The 10,079-nt window shown below is 44.1% G+C and overlaps 1 pseudogene; it reads right to left on the reverse strand.

Moving 5' to 3' along the window:
- Positions 1 to 6,083: 6,083 nt before the first annotated feature.
- Positions 6,084 to 9,552, reverse strand: LOC119278921 (annotated as a pseudogene).
- Positions 9,553 to 10,079: the final 527 nt, after the last annotated feature.

The following is a 10,079-nucleotide window of genomic DNA, read 5'->3' on the forward strand; positions in this document are numbered from 1 at the left end:
AACTCTTTTTTGCTTTTAGTTTTAGAAAAATTATAAACTTTCTGTTAGTGCCATTAGTTTTCAAATTTGAAAACACTTTTTTTGTTTTTTTGTTTTCTTTGTTGCTTTATTTATTTTATTTTGTTTCTACTTACAACAAAATACTTATTGTTGCTATTTTTATTTTGTTTTCTGCATTTTTAATTTTCTTTTGTTTTTTGCTTTATTTTTAATTCTTTTTTCTTTTAGGTTGGCAAAATTATAAACTTTCTGTTAGTGCCATTAGTTTTCAAATTTGAATAGTTAAAATTTGAATTCTTTGAAATTTGTGTGAATCACAAGTTTGTGATTAACTTTACTAAAAAATGAACATAGATGCGCCTATAGAGTGTTCTTGGTGAGAACATGGTTGACAAGGAGTGAAACGGGATTAATGGTATTACGAGGGCCGAACCATAAGATATTAAAGCATTTCAAATGAACTCTGAAAAAGTTAAAAGTTGGCATGGTATCATAAATTCACCCACATAGCATGTGCATGTACAAAACGGACAATGGTATCATACTCGTCTATTACAAAGTTGGCATGGTATCATCATAATAGTTGCGGGAGAAAGTCTTCACTTTTTCTTCGCTTGTGTCATTTGCTTATTGCGCCGTAACCATGGATAATCTTCATCATTTATCAGGATGCTAGGGTCAGCCTTGACTTTGAAGGGAGGAATTTCATGAAACTTTTCATAATCTTCAGACATGTCTGTCTTGCCCTCCACTCCCACGATGTCCATGTTTCCTGAAAGAACTATGTGGGGCTTTGGCTCATCGTATGATGTATTCGCTTCCTTATCTTTTCTTTTTCTCGTTCTGGTAGACATGTCCTTCTCACATAGATAACATGTGCCACATCATTGGCTAGGACGAACGGTTCGTCAGTGTACCCAAGATTTTTCAGATCCACTGTTGTCATTCTATACTGTGGGTCTACCTGTACCCCGCCTCCTGACAGATTGACCCATTTGCACTTAAAAAAAGGGACCTTAAAATCATGTCCATAGTCAAGTTCCCATATGTCCACTATGTAACCATAATATGTGTCCTTTCGCCTCTCGGTTGTTGCATCAAAGCGGACACCGCTGTTTTGGTTGGTGCTCTTTTGATCTTGGTCAATCATGTAAAATGTATTCCCATTTATCTCGTATCCTTTCCAAATCAATACAGTCAAAGATGGTCCCCTGGACAACAAGTACATCTCATCACAAACAGTGTTGTCACCTCTGAGACGTGTTTCCAACCAACTTCTGAAAGTCCTGATGTGTTCACATGTAATCCAGTCGTCGCACTGCTTCGGGTGTTTGGAGCACAGACTGTTCTTGTGTTCATCGACATACGGGGTCACCAAGGTAGAGTTCTGTAGAACTGTGTAGTGTGCTTGAGACCAAGAATATACATCCTAGCATATTATTGAGTCCCTCCCTCATACCACGATTTAGGGAGACCTATCTTCTTAAGGCCGGGAATGAAGTCAACACAAAACCCGATGACATCCTTTGTTTGATGGCCCATGGAGATGCTTCCTTCTGGCCTAGCGCGATTACGGACATATTTCTTTAGGACTCCCATGAACCTCTCAAAGGGGTACATATTGTGTAGAAATACGGGGCCCAGAATGACAATCTCGTCAACTAGATGAACTAGGACGTGTATCATGATATTGAAGAAGGATGGTGGGAACACCAGCTCGAAACTGACAAGACATTGCACCACATCACTCCTTAGCCTTGGTATGATTTCTGGATCGACCACCTTCTGAGAGATTGCATTGAAGAATGCACATAGCTTCACAATGGCTAATCGGACGTTTTCCGGTAGAAGCCCCCTCAGTGCAACCGGAAGCAGTTGCGTCATAATCACGTGGCAGTCATGAGACTTTAGGTTCTGAAACTTTTTCTCTGCCATATTTATTATTTCTTTTATATTCGACGAGAAGCCAGTCGGGACCTTCATACTAAGCAGGCATTCAAAGAAGATTTCCTTCTCTTCTTTGGTAAGAGCATAGCTGGCAGGACCTTCATACTGCTTTGGAGGCATGCCGTCTTTTTCGTGCAAACGTTGCAGGTCCTCCCGTGCCTCAGCTGTATCTTTTGTCTTCCCATACACGCCCAAGAAGCCTAGCAGGTTCACGCAAAGGTTCTTCGTCACGTGCATCACATCGATCAAAGAGCGGACCTCTAGCTCTTTCCAGTAGGGTAGGTCCCAAAATATAGATTTCTTCTTCCACATGGGTGCGTGTCCCTCAGCGTCACTCGGAACAGCTAGTCCGCTGGGACCCTTTCCAAAGATTACGTGTAAATCATTGACCATAGCAAGTACGAGATCACCGATACGCATGGCGGGCTTCTTCCGGTGATCTGCCTCGCCTTTGAAATGCTTGCCTTTCTTTCGACATTGATGCTTGGTCGGAAGAAATCGACGATGGCCCAGGTACACATTCTTTCTGTAGCTTCCCAGGTATATACTATCGGTGTCAAGTAAACAGTGCGTGCATGCGTGGTATCCCTTGTTTGTCTGTCCTTAAAGGTTACTGAGAGCGGGCCAATCATTGATGATCACGAACATCAACGCCTTTAGGTCAAATTCCTCCTGTTTGTGCTCATCCCATGTACGTACACCATTTCCATTCCACAGCTGTAAAAGTTCTTCAACTAATGGCCTTAGGTACAAATCAATGTCGTTGCCGGGTTGCTTAGGGCCTTGGATGAGAACTGGCATCATAACGAACTTCCGCTTCATGCACATCCAAGAAGGAAGGTTATACATACATAGAGTCACGGGCTAGGTGTTGTGATTGCTGCTCTGCTCCCCGAAAGGATTAATGTCATCCGCGCTTAAAGAAAATCATACGTTCCTTGGGTCACTTGCAAACTCATCCCAGTACTTTCTCTCGATTTTTCTCCACTATGACCCGTCAGCGGGTGCTCTCAGCTTCCCGTCTTTCTTACGGTCCTCACTGTGCCATCGCATCAACTTGGCATGCTCTCCGTTTCTGAACTGACATTTCAACCGTGGTATTATAGGAGCATACCACATCACCTTCGCAGGAACCCTCTTCCTGGGGGGCTCGCCGTCAACATCACCACGGTCATCTCGTCTGATCTTATACCGTAATGCACCGCATACCGGGCATGCGTTCAGATCCTTGTACGCACCGCGGTAGAGGATGCAGTCATTAGGGCATGCATGTATCTTCTGCATCTCCAATCCTAGAGGGCATACGACCTTCTTTGCTGCGTATGTACACTATCGGGCAATTCGTTATCCTTTAGAAGCTTCTTCTTCAATATTTTCAGTAGCTTCTCAAATCCTTTGTCAGGCACAACATTCTCTGCCTTCCACTGCAGCAATTCCAGTACGGTACCGAGCTTTGTGTTGCCATCTTCGCAATTGGGATACAACCCTTTTTTGTGGTCCTCTAACATGCGATCGAACTTCAGCTTCTCCTTTTGACTTTCGCATTGCGTCCTTGCATCGATAATGACCCGGCGGAGATCATCATCATCGGGCACATCATCTGGTTCCTCTTGATCTTCAGCAGCTTTGCCCGTTGCAGCATCATCGTGCACATTGTCTGGTTCCTCTTGATCTTCAGTAGCATCACCGTATTCAGGGGGCACATAGTTGTCATCGTACTCTTCTTCTTCGTCGTCTTCCATCATAACCCCTATTTCTCCGTGCCTCATCCAAACATTATAGTGTGGCATGAAACCCTTGTAAAGCAGGTGGGTGTGAAGGATTTTTCGGTCAGAGTAAGACTTCGTATTCCCACATATAGAGCATGGACAACACATAAAACCATTCCGCTTGTTTGCCTCAGCCACTTCGAGAAAATCATGCACGCCCTTAATGTACTCAGAGGTGTGTCTTGAACCGTACATCCATTGTCGGTTCATCTGCGTGCATTACAGAACATCATGAATAGATAATTAAGTGACCAAATTAATAGAAATTCATCATCACACTAAAACCAAAGTACATACATAGTTCTCATCTAACAACATAAAACTCTGCAGAGCATCTAAATTAATTAAACCATACATTGAAACTATGTAAAACATTTCAATGCGAAAACAAATGCGATCATAATCGCAACCAATGTAACAACTGATCCAACGGCATAATGATACCAAGCCTCGGTATGAATGACATATTTTCTAATCTTTCTAATCTTCAAGCGCACTGCATCCATCTTGATCTTGTGATCATCGACGACATCCGCAACATGCAACTCCAATATCATCTTCTCCTCCTCAATTTTTCTTATTTTTTCCTTCAACAAATTGTTTTCTTCTTCAACTAAATTTAACCTCTCGACAATAGGGTCGGTTGGAATTTCCAGTTCCACAACCTCCTAGATAAATAAAATCTATGTCACGTTGGTCGGCATAATTGTCATAAACAATAAATGAATCAATAGTTATGAAAAGATAATATATACCACATCCGAATCATAGACAGGACGAGGACCGACGGGGGCGGATACCAAAACCATCGCACTATATAAGATGCAATAATAAAATTAAGAAAATTATACAAATATCTATATAAACATACAAGTAAGAATTTTTTTCCTTTCAGAAAGAAGATAAGAACAAGAGGCTCACCACGGTGGTGCCGGCGACGAGATCGGTGCGGGCGATCGACGGCGGTGAAGACGGGGACGGGACGTGACGGACCGCTAAACCTAGACAAATATTGAGGAAAATGGAGCTTGGAGATCGAGCTTGGAGAGAAGAAAGCTTAAGTAGTTTGGCTCGGGGATTCCATCGAACACCTCGTGTGCATAGGAGGTGAGCTAGAGCACCACAAAGCTCTCCCCTCGCCGGCCAGGAAAAACAGAGCGGTGGGAGTGCTCTGCTCGCGGGCGAGGGGTATATATAGGCAACTCATTGGTCCCGGTTCGTCCCACGAACCGGGACTAAAGGGCAGCATTTGATCCCGGTTCATGCCACCAACCGGGACCAATGGTGATGGGCCAGGAGCGAGGCCCATTGGTCCCGGTTCGTACCACCAACCGGGACCAATGGCCCACGTGGCCCGGCCGGTCCCCGGGGCTCACGAACCGGGTCAAATGCTCCCGGTTCTGGATTGAACCGGGATTAATGGGCTGATCTGGCCTATACCATTGCCCCATTTTCTACTAGTGCCAGTCCGCTCCCATGGAGGATAGAGGATACCTTTCCCTTTGACGTGATGGTGTGGCTGACAAGCTCGGATTGCCTGGAGCGAGTGAACACGCCTGCGGAAAAACCGTAAATAATAGCCTTACCTTGATCAAAGATGATGCAGTTTCTATGGTTCCAAGCTCTGCATCGGAGAAACACTATTTTTACACGTGTGTTTCATTCACTCATGTTATGCCTAGGCTTGGAGGGAGAAGGCGATCGACTCGCTTCTTCAACATGGTGAGCGGTGATCGGGAGCTCGGGGCGGCGCACAGACGGGAGATTGCACGGTGGAGCAGGTCCTGCCTCCTGGAGAGAGAAATAAGTGGTCAATGAGAGGGTTTCAGCGTGAGGGTAGTATGACTGTCATAAATTGGTGAGAATCCACATGTCACTCAAGCAAGCCATTACCAACATATGCCCGTTTGTTTCCTGTATTTTTTATTGTAAAATAGTAAAATTTCGTGCCCAGAAATTACTAATCTATTCATGCATGAAACAACATTTTGGATCCATGCATAGTCAAATCAGAGGACGACTGATTTCTTGCTTATTACTTCCTTCCGGTCTCGATTTGATTTTCTTCGTTCTTGCTTTGGTGTTCTTGTTTTGTTTGCAAGAATGTGTGATGTATTTGTATTCAGAAGAAGAAACGCCAATAGAAGGCGAAAACATACAAAGGCAGCCACTAATTACATAATGACTAAGCAAAAATACAGGGGCAAGACTGAATCAAAGAACACGATGCAGCATGGTCATGGATGCTCAATTCATTACAGACCTTGAGATAATCCACGACATGTCTCATAAACATGTCATCAACACAATGAACATAGAATCCCAAAGGTAATAACAACCAGTTTTCATAAACAAGCACAATTCCCATCAAAAAAACTCAATACAATCAGGACGCCCTTTAATTATCTGGAAATAAATTGACTTACAATACCAACCTACGTAACATTGTTTCCCATGGATACAAGCGCAGGCACAGCTTACATAAGAGAAAACAAAATCATCCATTATTGCATCAGCTTACAAAAATGAAACAAAAGCATCCATTATTATGAGCTCAACATATGCATCTAGCGTGGAATGCTAGCAGATGCCATGAACTCTACCTCCAAGCTATAACAGCCTCCTGACTGCACTCCGGCTCTCTCGCCCAATCCCGCCGCAGAAGATTGGCAAGCAGCTCTAGTCCTTTGAGTTAATGACCTTGGTTGCATCTGATCTTCATTCCTCGGATCTGCCTGAGATGATTCCATCTGTTTTGCCCGTAGGTTCTGCAGTTCCGTCTCCACCTGTTTCATGGTGGGCCTTTCTTCACCATGCAGTCTTAAGCACCGCTCTGCAAGAGAGGCGACATCATTGATCTCTTCCTCAGTTGCCTCCTCCAGGACCTGGGAACTAACAATACCCATGATTCTCCCCTCACTGAACTCCTGGAGAAAATAGCTTGACAAGCCCATGATGGTGCCTGATTCACTTGTAAAAACAGGCTTCTTTCGGAGAAGCAACTCCACTAGTACCACACCAAAACTGTACACATCGCTCTTCCCGTTCAGCTGCCTGGTATGGAAATACTCTGGATCTAAATATCCAAATGTACCTTGCACATTCGTGACAATGTGTGTTTGATCAATCGGAACCAGTCTGGATGCACCAAAATCTGAGACTTTAGTTATGTAGTTCCTATCCAAGAGTATATTTGAGGACTTCACGTCACGATGGAAGATTGATATTGAAGCTGAAGAGTGGAGATAAGACAGAGCTCCTGCTGTTTCCAGGGCAATCCTTAAGTAATCACCCCAGGACAAAGGAAAACCATCAGTTGAATCAGCATCAAGAACTTGAGATAGTGAGCCACTGGATACATAGTCATACACCAGCAATGGAACCTCAGTTTCGAGACAACATCCAAAGAGCTTCACAATATTTCTGTGATTTATCTGAGAGAGGACTGCAACCTCATTGATGAATTGACTGATCTCACACTTCTCAATGATCTTAGACTTTTTTATGGCAACGACACGTTGATCAGATAATAGGCCTTTGTAAACCATGCCATGGCCCCCACGACCAATGATTCGTGTAGCATCAAAATTGTTTGTTGCCTTCTCCAGCTCTTCTAGCGAGAAATTCTTTGTATACTCATTTGCAGTTTCATCAGATGATACCAACGTTTCTAGGAGAAGACCTTGATTCTTCCGGAAATAATTCTTCCGTACTTGCTTTTGAACATTTTTTTTCCATCTACGAATGAGAAGTGCTGCACTGAAGCTCAGAAGTAGAACGCCAAAACCACAAGACAACCCAATAATTGTACCTGTATGCGTTAAGCTCTTTAAGTTTCTGTTCTATCTTGTCTATCATAAATGTAACAATAATATAGTCTTACCTAAGAGTAGACGTTGCTGGTTTATCTTAGTACACTGCATCTTTAATGGATCATACTCAGTCTTGAGAGGACATTCGGTACAGCTGAAGCTTCCTTTGGTATTATGGCAGACTTCTCTACATTTGTTCGGTTGAAGGCATTCATTAATATCTGAAATTAAAAAATCTTGATAAGATGCGTTGAGAAAACATATAACATGGAACACAATACATCATCATTCAGGTAACATGAAACCTTACATCAGCCAATTCAATGAAACCTACACGAGTAAAAAAAAAAACCAAATAGCAAAGAAAATCACTGTACATTTTAATAGAACACTCCTAAATAATACATACGTACAACAGCGAAGAGAGAGAGGAGGGAGGGATTACCTTCACAACCACTTTGGATGTACGGATTTCCTTGGAACCCATCTGAGCATTTGCAGCGGTAACCAGCAGAGCGCCTTTCAATGCTTACTTCCATACATGTGCTGTTAATACTGACACAAGCATATCTAGACATGTTCTTTTGGGCCTCTGCGCAACTTAGATTAGCAGCAACCCACAGCATAGAGGAGAATGGCGACCCATAAGGTGTAAGGAAAAGTCCATCAGTAAAGTACCCCCCTAGTGACTGTAGTTGAGTGTTGGTAACATTAAGGGTCCCATCGTGAATATCTATGTTCACAACCTGGTCATAACCCAACATGACAGCAGCGGATGACGTCATATTTGTGCAGTTGAGGTGAAACTGTTTTGTTGCAAAGCAACCGTCTTCTAAGCCGAATGGGAATGGCACACTAGTGTTACCACACAAGCGGGGGCAATCAGCCCTGCTCAGAATTGGATTATACCCTAGTTTGATCAGTGAGAAGTTAGCATGTATCCAACGCAAAAAAAAAAAAGAGAGAAGAAGTTAGCATGTATCAATGTCCAAAATAGACCTAACAGCGGTTGTATGTTGGTCAATTGATTACGAAAAACATACCTTTGTCATTGTTCGAGCATCCAGGCGGAGTGTATGGGTTGCCTGAATAGCCAGTCCTGCACGTGCAGCTGTAGCCACGACTTCCGTCAATGCACTCAGCATCTTTGACGTCACAGACATTGGCTGTGCTGTCATGGCACTCGGCATACTTGCCGATGCAGGCATAGTGTGTCTTGTTTTGCTTGGCAGCAATGCAGTTGGATTCGTCAATTATCTGCCACAATAGCAGAAAGCCAGTCGGCCCATCACTAGTTATGCTGATTCTATCCCACAGTTGTGAGCTCTTCCTAGAGCGTGCACCAATGTTGCTTTTGCTTTGGTTGTAGACAAATTTGAACCGAAAACTGCCGTCACCGTCCACATCAACACGACAACACCCGGAGGTATTTTTACAGTTGTGCATAGCCACCATCTCTGGAATTCCTGGATCCAGGCACTCGGTGCTGCATTTTAATGTGGTGGCATCGTCTCCGACAGAGTATACATCCAGGCCACAGCCGGTAATGTTTAGAACAGCGGCCCCGAGAGAGAAGGACCTCCCAGGAGGTACCAAAGACAAGTTGTAAACCAGGTTGTATGGGGATGGTATGCGAGAAGGAGGCCTTGATGAAGTTTATATTGAAAAAAGGGTCGTCAAAGTGGATCACCTCGGTGATGTCGTCCCTCAAGAATAGTCTGGGGGGATGAGAGGTGTTGTTGCAGGTGAGGTTGAAGTCAGGCCCCCGGGAACACCTGGATCCGATGCCGAAGGGGTAGCCGAAGCTCACATTGCCGCAGCTCTTGGGGCAACCGTCGAGCGTGCCATGTGATGGTTGCACCCAATCCCCTCCGGGGTTGTGGCTTGTTACAACTCCAGATGATAGCGCATTTAGCTTTCCTAGTGACTCGAGTACCAACAAAGGGAGTAGTACATAGATCACCGGCAAGATGCCCATGATCTTCCGGCACGCCTTGCACAGCTCCCAACTTTGCTAGAGAAATTCAGGTCAAGCAGCAGTGCAGCTTTGCAAGTGTGTGGATTTTTACGCGGGGAGGGAGGGGGGGGGGGTTGTTAATAGTGTCTATGCATGTCTGACCATGAAAGTGAGGTCGCCATGACCACAATAAATTATGCTGGTACTTTTCTTGTGGCTATGCTACAGCGTGATCTTGTGAGCCAGTCAATACCTTTTCGTGCACGTAATTCTAGCCCATCGAAGAGGGTGCTAAGAAGTCTTTGCATGTCCGACTGAAAGCTGCCCCCGGTAAATCATATCACCACATATTTTACTAAGAAAACTCACGCCAAACTTTCTTGTGGTGACACTAGACCCAAGTAAGAAGACATGGTGAAGAACAGGACAAGTAAGCACCTGGACTCCAGAGTATGTTGATGTGGTTTATTTGGGCACATTCGACTACTTTCTTGTGGTCATGCTGGCACACAGCGACCTCGCAGGTCAGTCAATTCCTGCTTTCTTCTGGCAGGATATTCTAGCCCATGTAAGGGCGTGTTGAAAAGTCTTTGT

The sequence above is a fragment of the Triticum dicoccoides genome, chromosome 3B (assembly GCF_002162155.2).
Source record: "Triticum dicoccoides isolate Atlit2015 ecotype Zavitan chromosome 3B, WEW_v2.0, whole genome shotgun sequence".
Classification (NCBI taxonomy): Eukaryota; Viridiplantae; Streptophyta; class Magnoliopsida; order Poales; family Poaceae; genus Triticum; species Triticum dicoccoides.